Below are 17,882 nucleotides of genomic sequence, written 5' to 3'. Positions count from 1 at the left end.
CAAGCTGAAAAGAAGCTGTGATGTAGAATCAAAAGTGCACAGAGTTTGAGACTTGATAACTTCATGGTTTCCATGAAGGGATTCTTTGATTAAAAAAAGAAGCAGAAAGAATCTAAACCAGCTCAGACTTGCATGACTCAGCTGCTCTAACAGTAAGATGATCTTTGTCCTAAGAGCAAAATGCTAAGTAGGAGAAAGAGTTCAGGAGCTGCTTGAACATCTCAGCTCTCTGAACCTCTCTGTTGCTTGGCTCTGCTTTAACACCACTGCTGCCTTCTTACTTGCTAAGAGGGTCTGGATTTTTTCTATTTCCCTGACCAGGAGCTGGCAGAATGAAATTAAAACCACAGACTCCAAAATGGACAGGAGGAAGATCTTAGCAATGAGTTAGGTGTAGACACCCACAAGAGGTAATCAGCCCTCACCTTTTGGAGCATTCTTTTATCTCGTTTCTCTGTGTCTACATCTGACTGGTATTTTATATGTCACTTTTTTCTGCTACAGGACATTTTTCATGTTCAGTGCTTTCACTTTGCCTTTTACTGCCCTGTAATAGGAAAAAAATATATATTTTAAGGGGAATTTTCTGAAACCTAGGTGTTTAGAGAGAAATTTTCTGCCCTTACTGTCCTGGATCATGTAGAACTGAGACCAATGTAATTAGGGTAAATCTGCTTTTTGGAGAGACCATGGCTTTCTTGACTGTACGTCCACTATTTCTACACGAAGAAGGTTAAAGTCACAACATTGAAAAGAGTCTCTCAGTGTCATGAGCTTCTCTTTTCTTATTCTTACTTGGGGCTGACAGGGGATGTTTTTTGCCTGCTGCAAATACCATGTCTATTTTCAGAAACTTTGGTTTCCTGGATTTTTTTAGGTGGGTCTTTCAGTGTGGAATATCTAAGTCTTGGTTTACAGCTTGTGCTGTGCTAAGTGTCATGTATGGGTTAGGCTTGCCAGAATAATTGAAGAGGAAGTTCTGAATGTTAAGAGTTGATCAGTGGCAGATAATGTCCTTTGAGAAGGAAAAATACAGCTTGATAGGTGTGAAGTATCAAAATTAGCTCCTTCATTTACAATCTGTTGAAAGGCGACAAGTTTTTGCTTTCTGAAAACGTCATCAGAAGGTTGTTTTTCTCTATTTTATTCTCTCCTGTAAGCACAGATGCTACAGAGGATTTAGAAAGGCTTTAAGACTTTCCTTCACTGGAGAGAAACCATCAGTGGTATTTTTGGATAATATTTTTGGTATGACGTGGAAATAAGGATGCCCCAATAAGATTCAGCATAGTGATCACACCAATTGTCATCATCAGTAATTACCACAAAACTTGGCAAAATATAGAAGAGTAAAAATAATTTTGCTTACATTCTTGATAACTGAAGTATCATTACTGAGTCTTCTACAAATTTACTCTCCCTGGATATCTTTAACTATCTAAATGTTCTATGCTCCTGTCTTCCTTTCTCCTGGATTTTTTTCTCAATTATGTAGCACTAAAAACTTGGCTCACAGGTTGAAATCCACAGATTTCAAAGAATGGAAAGTCTGTCTATACATTATTAGGTATTTACAAGCTTACAGTAAATATTTTGCCTGTATTTGGAGATCAGGGAGAAGGACTCCCCCAGGTTTCATCCTGCTACAATCCAGTATGAAAGGCTACATTTGATATACAATATTAGTAGGTGTGTCTGAATACAGAACTGGGAAATGTATTTCACATGATTTTACCCTCCTTTTCCCAGAAAAATAAACAAACACTGAACCATCTTTGCATCTCTAAAAAGACACTGGGGAATCACTATAAGGTTCCAGGTGTTCACTGCTAATGACTGCACTGAATTAGGGAGTAAACTTTTCAAGTTTGTTTTACTTTACTTTATATAAATTAGTGTGTCTCTTAGCCATGTTGAGCTAAATAATTATGAGAAAATTAAAAGACATGGGGGTATTTTTAAGGAGGATTCATTATTGAGAGTCCCTAGACTGTGTTGTACCCACAGGTGATATTATGAAGTATCTGAACCAAAATGGAACATTGATGAGATTCCAGAAGAATAGCCCAGCTTCTGTTACTTTTTGGAGTATATAAAAATTTGAGTATTATAAACGGTTTGGTCCTGCAGATGGGCAGATCGTAACTGATCAGGCAGATAAATCTTTGGGTTTGATATGATCTTACACAGTGAAAGCGCTAAATCTGTGAAAAGCTGCCTTTTCCTCTCCAAATTTTGGCCCTCAGTACTGAACAGCGAGTTAAAAATCTGCCAATTTTGTTGGCAGATGGGGAACCCTTCCCCATTTGGAGGTACCACAATCAACTGGTAACTGGATTTTAACTGGTGCAGCACATCTTTATTTACAACTTGTAAAGTGTGTTTTCTTCTAAAACTTTCCATGTGATACAGCTCTTTATATTATATTACACTTATAAAATCTCACCAAACCCTTATGAATTAAAAGATAATTAGTGGTTCAAAACACATAAGACATTAGGCCAGAAGTGTCAAAAATGTCATGAAAGACCATAAATCATAGAATACTTGCATTGATCCCTCATATAGTTAGTTTTTAAATCATCTCTTTAACACCTTGTAAATGTACAAACAACTATGAACCCAAGGGAAACTTTAATATGTTTTTTATACATATTTTAATTTCATCTCAAAGTACTGGCTGCATAAAAATTAAGTCAGACTCACAAAACCTCATTGATTTCCTCTGGATAAAACCCATCTGTCCAAACTAATTTAGAACCTTTTTGAAGCTGTAAAGTTAGTCATGCAACACTGAGGTCATTATGGACATCCTGTACTGTAGGAACTCTAGTGTAATTTTAAGACGGTAATTTTGTTATATTTACTGTATTTAAATACAGTGCTACTTTTAAGGAACAAAAGCCTTACTGTGTAACTGTATTGAAAGTAAACCAGAAGCTGTGAAAAGTGAGATCTGTTCTTTTCCTTGTGATTAATGCACCTTTCTGCCAAAATTGAAACTTCTTAACTGAGCTCATTTAATACAAAGTAAACGAATTCTGCTCTTTGGATTTGATCCGCTGGCTAAGCTCTATAGATAAGGGTCTAACAGTGAATAGCTTTCATTCTAAACAAAGGATGTTTTGATAGAAAGGTCAGAGCTAAGGTCTTTTATATTGTGATAACAGGAAAGGGAAATGACATATTAATGGCAATTCATGCCATGGTGGTCTACTGAACATGGTGGATCCAAAATAAAAAAAAAAAAAAAAAAAAAAAAGGCTGCAGTGCTATTTTTTCAGGACATAAGTTTTTAATTGGTCTTATTTTGAATGACAATTTCTTTCATTACAGTTGGCAAGACAGCGATGCCAAAATGTACAACACCACTACCACAGGGAAGATTGAAAAAAAATTGTGTGTATTGATCTGGATTCTGCCCTCGAACATTTTGCTGCCAACCAGAATATTAAGCAGGCTTAGCCCTTGTGAGTCACACTTGTAACAAATGATGATCTGTAGCTAATTTTTATAATGCGATAGACTTTAATTACATGCTGAATCACTTGAATAGGGCAAATAAGTTTAAATTAAGAGGTTCTCACTGTGGCTCAGGAAACGTACATTATGTTGCGTGCTTTACGTGCAGTGTTAGTGATTTGGGAGCAGGGTTTGCATAGCAGAGTAGAAAACACTGAGTTTTAAAACATTCCTGCACATTATAAAAGATCTCTGAATGATTATGCAGGACAGATTCTACCACAGAAATCTTTATTCTGAGACAAACAAAATGATGCCATTTGGCAAGGCACTTCAGTGAAGACACTCAAAGCAGTAATTCCACTCCCTTTCCCACCGTCCCTGCCCCCTCCCCTTGGGGCAGGCTGCTTTATCTACAGCCAGCTGATGTTATCTGTAATGCCAGCAGCTTTTACATATCCACGTTGAGCCCAACAATTTCACGACATAGGATGATAGTGTAGATTCCCATGTTACCTAACCAAGTCCGAATTGGATAGCATTTCTTTTATGCTGAGCACAGAGAACAGCAGGATCAAGTATTCAAGAAGCAGTGTAGGATGACAACACAAAAGTACATTTTTCCTGTTCCTGTCTCACATCTCCACAGAAAAAACTTCCCTTTGCCTGCTTCCCTGCCTTCTCCCTTGAGATGCATTCCCTGGTAGTCAGTCACTTTGCATGTCAGGCTGCAGCTGAACTGGAGATGTGATCCCCTGCTACCATGGCCAGGCACTGTAACCACATTTTCCTTTCCTAAACTACCACAGCACAAATAATGTCATTATATTTGCTTGTAAAGGTCTGTCAGGCACTCTGATGACACCAGATAATTCTGAAGAGCATCACATAGGAAGGATGCCAGAAACCAAACAACCCCCACCACACTCCTGTCTGCTATTTAAACAACCTTCCACCCCCAGACAGAAAATTAGAACCAGTCTCATTCCTTCAGACTGGGATATTGCATCCCATCTCTCTGGATAATTGTTATGAGTACACAAGCCCATGTCAGACATGCTTTGTCATGCCATGTCATCTGGAAGCAGCTCTGGGGAAGAGATCTTTTATAAAAATAATGGCATACAACAGACTTAAGCTCCAGCAGAGAAATACAGGAACTCTGAAAATGTTGCTTACTCAGTAGAGAGCATGTGTGCCTCTAGGTAAAGTAGTATAAAGGTATTTACACACCCAGGGTGCACACAAGGTTGATGTGAGCCAGCTATTAGGCAAAAAGCATTTGAAATTCAAATAATTAATTCCTCCTTTCATTACATCATATAGTATATCCCTTTGTCACTTTAGTGCAACCCAGCATGAGGGCTGCATTATTTCTCTAGGCAGTGAAAATACAGAACCCTGGAGCAATACCTTTTCCTGAACCTTGATGGAATTCCAAAACAATCTGTAGTCATGATCAACCTCCTCATCTCCTGTCCTCCCAGATGATAATTCTGCAGTATCTCAAATATTAGGCACTGCCATCCATTCATGCAGTTTACCAGGTACCCCACCAAGAAAATAAAATATCTGCTTAAAAATTACATTCCTTAATATTTTTCTACTGCTGTATTTCCTCCTCTTAGCCCACAGCACACGATGTCTCCCTGTCTTTCTTGACATATCCTACCGTGGTGTGGAAAACTTATTTCAAATAGTTCTTGCTTGGATAGCCAAACACTTACTGTACCAAAGTGTGGTTGCAACACACATTTATCTTTTTACTCAATGACACTATACCTGAATTTTTTTTGATACCTGAAAAAATAAGATATCAGCTAACATTTTGTTTCAGAGAAAGCTTTTAAATTAAGAAAAATCTGTATGCTAGTGAAATATATGCAAGTGAATAAATGTGACATCACTTTGAAATTTTTTTAAGTTATAAAATAATAAACAGCTCTTTATGAGATAGTTAAATTTTGTTAGATTTTAATCTAGCCATGGAATGAAAACAGTTTCCCATTTTGTAGTGTGTTACCAAGTAGTAGTAACTCCTTTCAAAATCAAATTTCTCCCTTTTAATAGGTAGCTATTTAAGTACCATGGAAACAAGGCAGCAGTGTTTTCTACAATGTTTAGGAGTTCTCTGAATTTTTTTAGCTCTCATTACAAATTTTGCTCCTGCATCTGAGAATAAACCTGGTATGATGGGGTTTTACCAGTGACAAAGTTCATGAAAGTAGATTGTAACTGCATTTATTTTCTACTTAAAATTTAATTAGGAGAGCAGCATACTTGGGAAACGTGATTTGAGACGTGAGTTTACTGTCAAATAACTTCTTGAATGACTGCCACAATTGCAAATTATTGTGTGGTTGTAGGTGACATCAAAGACAAGATTGCTGTGAAATTCAGTGTGTTTGTGCCTGTAGTGCCTCCTGTATGTCTGTGTTCTAGAAGATGGAATAGACATCTTTGGAAGCCACGCTGCTCTTGACTGAGCTGCTAATTGTACAAGACTGATTTGGATCAATATGCTTAAATGATGGACAATTTGTTCTTCCAGGGTTCCCACTTCACTCTGTAAGCTGGAGTAGAGTTCAAGCAGAGCTCAAGGGAGATGTAAGTAAAATTCTGTTACATGGAAGAGTTGATTTAGTCCTCAGACCTGGCCCTGTCACTTAGAGGTAGCATTGCAATCTTCACTCATCAAATCACTTTGCAATTACAAACTTGGATTTTCTTTAGAAGTCTTTTCCATGAGCAAAGTTTCTACTCTCAATCCTTGTCTTAAAAAAAAAAAGAAAATCCAGTAGTAAAATTAATAATGAAGGAGCAACGTGCTTGAAGCAAATATGTCAAGAAATTACTTTTATTTTTTCTGAATAATGAAAAAAAGGGTGAATACATTTACCTCCCTTTTTTTTTTTCTGTCATAACACTCTGTAAAATTCTTGCCTTATGCTGTATTACTCAACATTTATTTGTTTCTGTCTCTGAGGAGATAGCTCATCATATAAAAGGAAAATACATTGGAAAAGTACAATTGTTCCCTATGTTCTCCAAAAAGTCTTGTTTTGCAAGATCCTCTTCTAAATTGCATCTGTCACACTCTATGAAACATTTATATGGCCTCTGTTTTCATATCTCACCATCCTAATGCTTCCCAAGATATAGCTGTGATACAAGAAGGTACCACTGTCTGTGTTATAGTGAGGGGAAATTAAAGTACAAAGTGCCTACGTGAATTGGCAACATCACAAAAGAGGCCTATGGGGGAGCTGGAAATTGAATACCAGCCTTATAGCTCAGCCAGCATGTCAGCCTTCCCTTTGAAAAGAATAAATGGTCCTGGAACTGCTGAATGGTTGTTGAAATCAATATGCCAGAATTTAAAAGGAGGTGTTGGTTTTTTCCATAATTTTGCATCTGAGATAATGTTTATATTTCAAAATCAAAATTCACGTACTTTCCAAAAAAAAAAAAAAAAGTAGATCAAGCAGAACAAGTGAAATATTTTAGTGCCATCGGATTCCAAAGGAATCAATGTAAATCACAGTAAGATGCATATACTTATGTAACCTGTGTGGCTGTATATATATATATATATATATATATATATATATATATATATATATACACACACACACATATACATTGTATTTCAGAAAAGTTATCCTCTCTCCATCACTTCTGACTATTGTTGAAGACATTTTCTGTCAAGGCAAGACAAAAACAAACTCCAGGTTTTAGTTCAATGTCTTGCTGACAAACTATGCCTTCTAGTCCCATGTTAGTCAATACATCAGGCATATCTTACATAACTTTATTTATTAGTTACTCACATCATTGATTTGTATTTTTACTTATAGGATTCTCACAACTGAAAAGCCCACAGTTTTTAGAAACAGATTCAGCATCAACTATCTTTCCAGTTATAAACTACAAATGTACCTGCTAATGTTGCATGGTCTTCAGGATCTTAATTTAACATCCTTATTTTAGTACATCAAGGTTCTGAAATGCCAAGACTGAAGCAAAAATTAAGAAGCCACAACATGGCATATTTCTGTATGATATTCAATGCTAATTATTAGCTATGTCAAGGAGGTCTGCAGTTATAATAGTGAAGTCATTAGCCTGACTGTTTATACCCTATTATTTAACTACAGTGTAGCATTAAAGAGTCAACTACTCACATTTGCTACTCAGGCAGAGACATTTATGACCAAACAGAAATTCTGTCTGCTGTGGTTTTCCTGACATTTTGCTCAGCTGTTCCCTACATATTGGGAACCATGATTACTAAACTGTTTGCTAAATTCAGTATAAAGTTTAATGAATTAGAGAAATAAATTTCACGAAGAATTATAGTTAACAGGGATGAACCTGTGTCCTAACAACAGTATTGGTGCAAAGAAAGAACGAGAATTTAGGAGTAGAAGAACTTCATACTGTGAAATGAAGTGACTAGAAAGAAAAGAAAAAAAATCTATACTTTTCCTTGCCCTGATTTTACTTCTATGGCTCAAATCAGAAATAAAAATAGATGAAATCTTAATGTCTTTGCAATGAAAATGTTTTGAAACTTTATTAGAATTTCATCTTCTTGTCTTTTTGGGCCATTTATCATTTAGTTCGTTTTGGGCAACGACAGCTCTATAGTGATCTCCTATTTATGTGAAAAGTTTTTTTCCAGTGTCATGTCACTCAATCCATCTATTTTTATGCTTTGTGGGATTTCTTTACTAAAATATATTCATTTTAAGGCTCTTCAAAATAATAAGCATCTTTCTGAATCAGTTTATTCTGTTCTCATACCCTTAACTTTTCAGACATTAGTTTATGAGAAAATTTTACATGTTGTGAGTTACCACTGTAAACTGAGGATTAATTTTCTGACTAAGCAGAAACTTTTTAATTTTGAAAAATATCAGTAACTTTAGTAGCGAGATTTATTTGATGTCAAGAAAAAGGACGAAGATTACAAGGTGGAATAATTAGTATTGGAAACTAATCTTCACACAGAATTCTGGTGGAAATGAATGGGTGAGTTTTTGAGAGAGACTTTTAATCACCCCTTTTGTAAATAGTGAGTCTCTTCACCTCCTCTGCTTAAAAACTGTTTTTTTTTTCTTTTCAGACTTTTCCTTTCAGACTTTGAACTGGTTCTTATGGTCCTAGCAATGAACAGTTTAAACACACAAATAAAATCTAATGTCTTTGAAAAAAACCCTGAAAGGTAAAAGACAATTCCTTTTAAAGAACATGTGATACTCACTGTAATGTTGAGACTAAAATTGGTGTGTGCAATGGACATCACCCCAGCCCAGTGCCAGTGAATCAATCAGAAATCCCTGAAGGAAAATTCATGACTTTCTGAAAACTTTAGCTAAGTGCTGTAACAAATTGGATTTTTGAGTTAGGCTTGTAAGGAATACATCAAAATTGCCTGAGCCTTAGAGCTCAGTGAATTTTTCAGCTCCATGATAAGAGACTTTGGTAGAGGATGGGAAGGATTTGAAAGACCCTTGAGAATGTATGAAATTGAGATCAGTGATGTTAAGAATGATGAACAGCTCAGTGATAGCTGCTTGAGCATGCTGATATTCCATTCAGTTTTATTTTATTTTATCTCAAAAAGGCAACACGTATCTGATACCAGAAACTTGGCATCATCATTGATAATACATTGATCTATACAGTGAGAAAATAGCAGTAATGTTTAATATCTTTAACACAAAAATGAGGAAGTGTCAGAGCTTTTAGAAATGTATCTAAATTTTGAACTATCCAATTTTAAATCTACAAATACTTTTATTTACAGGAGTAATTACATCTGCCAATGTGCTAGAAGAATAGTTACTTTTTTCCTTCAGTGCCATTTATCTCATTGTAATAAAACAGCACTTCCACCCCTACAGATCAACACTGATATCATATCACTGGTAATAGAAGGTGCTTCTGAATCATATGGAAGATCAGTATAATCAAAAATCAATGATCTAAACTGAGACTGGTTGTTCTATAATGTGGTTTATGTAATTTGATAATGCCAATCCTAATGGAGTTAAATATAATCCATCGAAATTTCAGGATACAAGGGTCAATAGGGAGTGCAATGCTTCACTTCCCAGCAATTACCACTTATTACTGGGGCAGTGCTTTTGCTTTGCTGTTCTGCTTGCCTCAATAAATAATATTTGGAGACCCTGCAGCTGCAGTCAATAGAGTACAGTTTTATTGTCACAGCTTCATAGTCAGATCAATACCAACCCTTCTGAGACACGGGAGAGAACCACCACACGCCAGTCTAATGAAACCATGTGTTTTTATGATTCTGAAATTATACATTTTATTCTTTGCTCATGCTTAATGTCACTGTTGCTTTTAATAGGCCCCTTTTGACTAAACTTTTATGTGCCCTTCCCATGACATTTATGTGTACAAAGAAAGGGAATTTGTGTTCTTAAAATGAGTTATAGTGAACCAAAATTGCAAACATTTCCTGATTTTTTTGTGATGTCTAGTTCAGTTACAACATTTCCCTACATTGCTGTTGCAGGGTTTGAGAATAAACTAGAAAATAATAAAAGTGTCTAAGTGGACCTCATGCTGCCATTTAAAATCCATTGAAGCAGAATGTAAACTTCACTCAGGAGTGTGATTCTGCATCGGTTAAAAAACCCAATCATTTTAAAATACGCCCAAAAAGTTATCTTCATCTTTATGAAAATTTACATGTTTACAGCTTACTTTGAAAACAGTGGACTGAGTTTGGCTGTGCAACTCTAAAAGCTCAAAAGATTTAAAAGAAGTTCCATCAAAGGAACCTGGGTTCAATTCAGGAAGAACATTTAAGATACAAGTTAAAGTCTCTTGTGTAAACACCAGTAGTGATGTGAATAAGCATCAGGGAGTAACATCGTTCCATGGAAACAATTTTCTTTACAATTATTTCTCAGCTATTAGTTGTATTTTTTACATGTGATGCCGGTGATGATTTGTCACAGGATTATAGAAATTAGGTGATCAGTCATTTCCATTGGGTGTAACATAGACTTTTTTCAATGAATGCTTTGGAAACACCAAAAGCTCAATTTTTGCTGCTGTTAAAAATCCCAGAAGATGTATAGACACTGAAAGTCTGTTCAACGACTTAAAGTCAGGTAAAAAAGGTGAGGAAGGATTTCAACATTTCTTTAAAACAGAGACCCTCTTTCCAACACCTTCAGGAGGGAGTTTTCCTTTGCAGCAGCATAAATATTTATAACACTCACCACCACCTGCACAATCATCCCCATAAACTGATATGCTCTCATAACTACTGGTAATGAAATGTGTTTTACTCTACAAGCCTTTGGCAATGTGTCTGTGCAGCACAGACTTTATCAAAACAAGAGCACCAGCAAGCTCCAGCCACTGCTGTGGCACAGCCACTGCCTATTTGGAGGTGTTTTCTTTCCCAAACAGACATCCCACATGCACGTACACATGTATAAAAAACTAGAGGATGCGGTGTTGCTGCTGTAGAAACAGAGTCTTGGGATTCAGGTTTTAGTCCCATTTTTGTCCCACTGATTTATTGTTAAGCTTTTGGGAAGTTTATCTGAAGTTGCCACTTGAAAAAGAGAATATTGATACCTGATGATTTTGTCTGATTTGAGATTTATTAATGAAAAATGGCATGTGTGATGTAAACACTTTGTGAATAACATTTATATTTCTATGTGTCCAGGCTTTTAAATAATCATTTTGGAGCAGAAAATGTATAGTTACTTAATTTTAAAATTATTCTCTTTGGGACATCTAAGTTACCAAAGCAAAGTTATTTAACTACCTCAGCAAAAATTTGAGGCAGCTTCCAACTTTTAATGATTCTAGAACAATTGTGAATTTGAATAATAATGTCAAACCAGAAAATTTAAAATTGGTAAGTATCTTAATTTCAAATCTCTCTAGAAAGTATAATTACTTTAAATCATGCCTGAAATCCAAAATTTTGTTTATAGTGTATGAGCAGTCTTTGTGGTTTTCTTGGTCATCATCCAGATTTCTATAGTTTCAAAACTTCATAAAAGAATAAGATAGAATTCCAGATTTGCAAGAAAATTTTGGTAGAACAGATGAACCTTTATGCTCAACTGTAAAAATCTTCTCATTGTGTGTGAGTATATATATATATATATATATATAAAATATATATATAAAGACCATACAATAAAGCAAGTTGATCTCACTGAAGACAATAGAAGCCTCTTCCACAGGTTAGAATGGATATTGGATAGGGTCCTAAAGGAAAATAAGGGCATTTATCCAATGAAGCACTTAAACACGAGAACAGTCTCAAATCTCGTTGAAAACCTCTTAGTTTTGATTTCAGTGGGATTATTTGCAGGATGAGGGATGGCTCAGTGTGGGCAGGGATGACAGAACATGACCTCTGGATCCACACACCTGGAGCAGACCTGTGTGCCAAGGAATGCAGAGTCTGTTTCCTCACCTTTCACCAGTGGCAGTGGCTGCCCAAGCCCAGCTGAGGCAAAGCTGAGGAGGAGCTGCCAGGGGATGGGTGAGGAATGCCCCACATCTCCACTGCCTCCCTCCCTGATCCCCTGTGCTGCATCATGCACAGGGTGGGGCTGTTCCCAGCCTGCCACCACCACCTCAGTTCTGCTGCTGGACCTGTAGGGCCATTCACTCACTCCTGTCATTCAGACACTCCCATGCCCAAGAGCAGCCAAGACATTTAAACGTGGGACTTCTCCCATGAGCAGACCTTCAGACCATCTTTGTAACAATTCTCCGAGTGCACGATAGGGAAGTTTTGTATGATAGAACAAGATGTATTTTAGCAAGATCACACATGATGGCAGATGAGAGGAATAAGTTTAGTTATGAATTTGTAAAGGTGAACAAGAAAGCACAGTTTATCCCTACATAAAAATAGTCCATACTGTAAAATCTAAGAGTAGGATATTATTTTAAATTTAAAATGATAATTTTTTTTAAGAATACACCAAGTTATTCCTTAGTTATCAAGAGAAGTGCATACAGTATGTGTGGAAATTAAAATTATGCAGTATTTTCTCTTTAAATTGTTATGTATAGGCATTGATTATTCAGTGAAAATGGAACAGCTAGAAAAGTTCTGCTTTGGCAGTCCTTGTATCCTTGACATACAAATCTTACAGGTGGAAGAAACATAAAATGAGGAGACTACATATGAATTGCTGAGAAGAGTCCAAGAGCAGAACAGATACATTTTAGTGTGATTTTTATAATGAATCACTTGATAAATGAGATGACTGTTGTGTATGGAAGTTGTACCAGTATTTTTCTCTAATAGGAACATTTTTAGGTGGCGGCATGCTCGTATATTTTATGATGAAATGTTGTTGAAAATGGCTATGTCTTGGGAAATGAATGGGACCTTATATTGTCACTGAACATATTGAAAGTCACTAAAGATTATAAGTTAACTCCTTATGGTTCTCATTTGAAATGTGTCAAAGCATCACTAGAACTAGATAATTCATTACAATCCAGTGCAGTTAAGCGCCTCATAAAGTTAATATTCAACACTTGTATTTACAGCACTTTCACTTAAGTAGGTTTTTAGGCATGTTGTTTAATCCAAACTGGTGTTGACACAATTATTTCCTTTTGCCTTGTGTCAGTCTGAGATAATAATATTTTTCTTTATTGAATGTTTTCCCAAAGTCAGAGCATTTACTCCGGTTGCAGCACAGCAGAACAACTGAAAACACATCATTCCCATTGGGGAGGATGTGGCATTTATGAAAGAACCAGAACTTTCAGCCCTTTTTCTTAGTCTTCCAAGAAATAATATCTCTTCTGCTTTAGAAAGAAGCACAGTATGGGACCGGGGCAGAATTCCTTTTTTAATATTTATTCAACTTAGGTTTTGCTATATAAGGGATTTACAGATTTTCCATGCTTTTCATAACAAACACCAGAAAATAGGCTGCAATTTTCCTCTTATTTACCTGTACAATACATAGAAAACAAGAAAATACAGTCACATCAGTAAATGTATAAGTTATTTGCTACCATCTTACTTTTCTTCCCCAAAATGAAAATATTTTGACAATGAAGTGATATACAGGTTGTCTAGATTTTATTTTAGCGATTCCTACCACAATCAACTTCATTCTTTTCCCTGTAAAATGGTAAAAAATAAAACCCAAATCTTCCTTTGAAAACCAGGCAGTGTTCTGATAGTTATATTTTCTTTTTATGATGCAAACACTGAAGAAAAAGAACATCTTAATATTTATAAAATGCTAGCATATGATTTAATTTAGATGAAAATAATGACTAACAGTGTTATTGAAGTAACCATGGTGTAAAAATATGTGTGGGAATGTTTCTAGTAAGAAGAAATTCTTTTTTTGGTACTTTTGTTTTAAACTACTGTAGATTTTAATTTTATCAATTGGCCTAAAAAAGATATTGTCACGCCTTAAAAATCCTATTGTGAAGAAGGAATAGTAATAATGATGATAAAGTATCTTTGCAATGGTTCTATCTAGAATTGTGTAAAATTGTGATGTTTGAAAAGAAATAGAATTATAATATTATCTATAGTCCATTGCACTTATTGCTTGAAGTCATAGACAATTACATATGATTTGAGGGTGTGCAGTTACACTAGTTCTGGAATTAATTCACGCATTGCTTGCTTTATGTATACTTTGTGATTCTGTTCAGTGTCACAAAATATATTGAAAACTCTTAACACCTTTTAAAACTCGATTCACTTCTGATGCAATAACAGAGATTGGTCCAATAAAGTAGAATGAAAATCTATTTGTGAACCTTTTTGCTGAAGTATATTAAAAAAAAAAATCTCCCGTTATTTGAGCTTACCTTATAAAATGTTTACATGCCATTAAATAGTACTAACATCTCCTGTGTAAATTAAATGGGCTGTGATGTTCCCTATGTCCTAAAGAGCAGTAGTACTTGAGGCTATAAAAATACCTTCATGTAATAAATCAAATGCTCTGCTCCTAAAACTGGAATTATAAAAATAAAGGGACAAAATCCCAGCCTAATTAGCTTGTCTGTACAAGCATTGCTCTGCAAGCACTATAAACAAAAGTATGTTTAAACTATAGTAGTTCCGACCACTCAGCATATTTTAAGAGCTAGGACCTGGTGCAGGAGGGAGAATTTACTTGTCTAAATAATTTTGAGAAATAATTTTAAAGTATGTGTACTAGTTTGTTAAAGATTTTCCCATCTATGTAAATAAAAGGTAGTGGGTAACACAGTTTGACAGTATAGTAGTTTGACATAATGATTTAAATTCAGAGGGGAGTTAAAGTTGATCCTTTTAATACTAACTTAAAATATTAGTTTTTATCGTTTACTGGTCTGTATGTGTAAGGCAGCCTAACCTGGCATCAGGGCAGGTACAAATGTTAGGCTGGACTAGAAACCTTTTTCTTCTCAGCTTGCATGTTTCTGCATGCCATGAGAGTTCCTGTATTTGTTACATTCCTCTGAACCTTTTACAAATAAAATTTCCACCACGAGAATTTGCCAAACTTGTTTTCATTTAATTTCACTATTGGAAGTATTTTTGGCTTCAGCTGTATAGAGAAGTACTATCTTTAAATATACCTATTCTACAAAGTACAAGATGTATGTTATAGTGGCTGAGGGGAGCTCAGCTGAACCATTTTATCAGCTAGAACCACTTTTCTGTCTGCTACAAAACTGAGTGCTACTGGAATTTAGAGAAGAGTTGAAAGAATTATTTCATTGAGGTATAGTTGCTTTATATGCTTTACAGGGCTTTTTATTTTAACATTGAAACCTAATTGGATAATAATTGAATCTATATGCAGTAGGTACTATGAATATGACATGTTCTTATGGTTTAGGTCTCACCTACACTGATCCTAAAATGTGTATTTATTGACTCTCTCCCCACAAATTGTATTATTTGATGTTACAACTGTTCCCATGTGTGTCAGTAGTTGGTATAACAAAGTGCTGGGAGGCTGCAGGCTGCACTGCTCTCCATTTCCTTGAAGATGAGCACACAAGTGCTCCAGATATAAAGCCAGCTTGTATTAGCATCCAAGAAAAATAAACTTGAGCATGTAACTCTTTAATGATACAAAAAGATTAAAGAGGTTGAAAGCAAATCTCCCCTCTGCCCACCAGGGCTTTGTAGAATCTCTCCTTTTCTCCCTCCTGCTTTCCCACCCAGCAGCATTAGTGCCCTTGGGGATTGTAGTGATCTCAGTGGGGACTCCTCTGATCCCCAGACACCTCGTCCTTGGAGACCTGCACTGAAATAGCAGAAATCTATAAAGACTGCTTCAGTTTTATAAATTTCCATCATAAACATGTTTGTGGTTGATGCTTTTCTAAGTCTGTTAATATGGATAAAAATTTAGTACAGGAAATGATGTTTGAATGATGCTTTTACTGTTACCAGCTCAAGATTGTGTTTATTGAAAGTAAATTCCTGGCTTAAATGGCAATTACATTGCATGTGAATATGAATTTTTAAATGCCTTTTGAAGAGTTCCCAATGAAGTGGTAGTAGCATAAAGTAGCTACTACTTAAGATGCATTTGCAAATGATATTGTTTTTAGGGGCTATAAATTATTGAGAACTTGCTCTTGGTGCTTCTCCCCCAGGCCAAACATGCATTAAGGGAGATAACCATGGGAACTCCATGGGAAGCAGCACACCTTGAAGCTTGACAAGGACCAGGTGAAAATAACTGGCTTATTGCTGGTTTTCTTGTATGCATTTTGTTGGGCAAACCTTTGTGCAAGGTTTGCCCTGCTATTTATGCCCATGACAAAAAATGTCTGTGTTTTTAAAAGAGAAAAGAAAAAGCAAGGTGACTGTGTAAATGGGCTTATGGGGTCTGTGCTAATAGGTTTTCACTAGTGCTTTTGTACTGCCAGCCCAGCTGCCTTTCCAAAATAGGGCACAAGTACAGATAGATGTGCTTTGCACTTCTAAATTGCTCTTTCTTTAAAATGTACATGAATAAATGTATTTACTACTATGAATTAATAGTCGAGTAGCATGAAAAGCTTGAGGTCTTAATGTCTTTTACACGTGTAAAGCACTAATTTTACCAGCAGCAAGTACTAATTTACCTGTAAGCAAGCTGTGTTTATTTGTCCAGCAGCCTGCAGTGTGTGTACCCTGCTGCCCCAACCCAGAGCTGCCTGGGAGCTGCAAGAGGCAGCAGGGGCTGCAGGGATGTGCAGGCAGAATACAGGTAGGGGCAGGCAGGGAGAGGGGAAAAGGCCTTTTGGCAGCAGGACAAATGTGGCTGGATTAATTGTATCATGACACTTTGACACATAATTTAACTGTATGTTTGTAAGTGAACAGGCAACTGCTGTGGTTATGTTGTGAGTAGTGCTCGCAGTGTGGCAGAGCTTTGAATTCATTGATATTTTCAAATAAATCTGAGAGGAATAATGTGCTTCTCTAAGATAATTAAGTTCCTTTTACCTTGGAAATCATTATCTGAGATAATAGATGGAGTCTTAACTGTTGAGGTAACTTCAGAACTGTCTTGTTGTCCTGCTTGGCCTGATGCATGTGTGTGTGATGGTAAGTACAGTTGGTGAAAGGCATTATTAAATTTCACAAGTGAAATGTGTGTCTTGGATGACCTGAGTAACAGAAACCAGAGGAAATAACATGTAGAAAAGCATGGAAAAGTGAAGAGGCCTTTGATCATGAGGGAGGTGGAGATGAAGAAGGGGCATAATGCTCTGTGTTATGAGCTGTGGCTGGGTATGTGAGAGCAGAGTCAGCTCTGTGGCAGCACACCTTAGCTCCTGTATGTTGATAGTGTTCTTGTATGCCTGAGTACACAGTGATGCTTGATAATTTTAATGACTTGTTACATGATGCTGCAAATGTGATTCTTGATTAACTTGGGTGCCTCAGTGCTGAGCTGAGGCTGTACATTTTCCATTGGAGCAAAGCCGAGTATTTGGGTTGAATTATGGATGAAATGTTGCTAGCCAGTTCATTTCTAGTTCACTATAGGAAACCTGAGATGTCATCAAATGTCTGTTTCTTAATAGGAAGCCACATATTATTTTCAGGCAAATTAAATGTTAATGTTACCAAAAAATCTTGACCTGTCCTTTATAGAAAGTTATACTATTGTACTGTTGGGTAGGTTGTGGGAATTGATGCATGGATCTCAATTATTTTAATTCCATGACACTATCAGGAACAGGCCTATGACTATAATAATGCAATTTTCTTTAACACAGTCTGTAAAAATGCATTGATTTTATAGCTCCCCAAACTGATTACATTAATATCTGTGCATAATTAGTTTACACATTACTAAATTACTGACAGATTAAAAGTGAAATAGTGCAGTTCATACATGGCCACATAACTG

At 36.1% G+C, this 17,882-nt stretch overlaps 1 long non-coding RNA gene across 1 annotated transcript in view; it reads left to right on the top strand.

Moving 5' to 3' along the window:
- The first annotated feature begins 205 nt into the window (after positions 1–205).
- The window catches only part of LOC310914172, a 32,169-nt gene continuing 14,492 nt past the window's right edge, over positions 206–17,882 (top strand). Inside the window, exons 1-2 of the long non-coding RNA XR_014590976.1 lie at positions 206–410; positions 6,014–6,069. This is a non-coding gene — a long non-coding RNA (uncharacterized lncRNA). The remainder of the gene's footprint in view (positions 411–6,013; positions 6,070–17,882) is intronic.

This window comes from Zosterops lateralis (assembly GCF_965231275.1).
Source record: "Zosterops lateralis genome assembly, chromosome: 12".
NCBI classification, from domain to species: Eukaryota; Metazoa; Chordata; class Aves; order Passeriformes; family Zosteropidae; genus Zosterops; species Zosterops lateralis.
The sequence above is the reverse complement of the archived record's forward strand: the minus strand, read 5'-3'. Positions and strand labels throughout refer to the sequence as shown.